The 990-nt window shown below is 58.7% G+C and overlaps 1 non-coding gene across 1 annotated transcript in view; it reads left to right on the top strand.

Moving 5' to 3' along the window:
- Positions 1-506: 506 nt before the first annotated feature.
- The window catches only part of LOC124590237, a 1,910-nt gene continuing 1,426 nt past the window's right edge, over positions 507-990 (top strand). Inside the window, exon 1 of the ribosomal RNA XR_006976458.1 lies at positions 507-990. This exon is cut by the window's right edge and continues 1,426 nt beyond it. This is a non-coding gene — a ribosomal RNA (small subunit ribosomal RNA).

Genomic DNA, 990 nt, shown 5'->3' on the forward strand with positions numbered 1-990 from the left:
GCGCTCGGCGCCGCGACGCCGTCTGCTGCTCGGTCGCCTCTGCGGTTCTCGCAGGTGGTTTGTATCGCAGCTGTGCGGACGTGTTGGCGCGTGCGCTGTGCTGGGAGAGTTCGCTTCGGCACCCAAGTGGGGCTTTTGTCCTTCTGTGGCGCTGGCGTTGGAGCTGCCGGCCACCGTAGGTGGCGCGTGTTGTCTCCCGCCGGCAATGCCACGACAGCACGCTCCCGGGCCTCTGTCGGCAGCGGCAAGCTCAGTTGGGAGCACGGGTGGTCGCACCTAAAGCGTCTACTCGCCAAACTCCGGGCGATTGCGCCTCTCTCGAACCCGACCAAGTACTTAGGACGGCGCTGCGCGCCGCCGGGACCTGAGAGGGTTTCGAGGTGTATTGTGCAGGGGAGCTCAGCCTCCTCCTGTTTGCAGAATAATTGAGCGGACGCTTGCGTGTTCGCGCGGGCCCCCGGGACACACTCCCGGGCGGCCGGCTGCTCAGCTCTAGTTGACGCAGCTCCCTGGTTGATCCTGCCAGTAGTCATATGCTTGTCTCAAAGATTAAGCCATGCATGTCTCAGTACAAGCCGCATTAAGGTGAAACCGCGAATGGCTCATTAAATCAGTTATGGTTCCTTAGATCGTACCCACGTTACTTGGATAACTGTGGTAATTCTAGAGCTAATACATGCAAACAGAGTCCCGACCAGAGATGGAAGGGACGCTTTTATTAGATCAAAACCAATCGGTCGGCTCGTCCGGTCCGTTTGCCTTGGTGACTCTGAATAACTTTGGGCTGATCGCACGGTCCTCGTACCGGCGACGCATCTTTCAAATGTCTGCCTTATCAACTGTCGATGGTAGGTTCTGCGCCTACCATGGTTGTAACGGGTAACGGGGAATCAGGGTTCGATTCCGGAGAGGGAGCCTGAGAAACGGCTACCACATCCAAGGAAGGCAGCAGGCGCGCAAATTACCCACTCCCGGCACGGGGAGGTAGTG

The sequence above is a fragment of the Schistocerca americana genome, unplaced genomic scaffold, assembly GCF_021461395.2.
Source record: "Schistocerca americana isolate TAMUIC-IGC-003095 unplaced genomic scaffold, iqSchAmer2.1 HiC_scaffold_749, whole genome shotgun sequence".
Taxonomy (NCBI): Eukaryota; Metazoa; Arthropoda; class Insecta; order Orthoptera; family Acrididae; genus Schistocerca; species Schistocerca americana.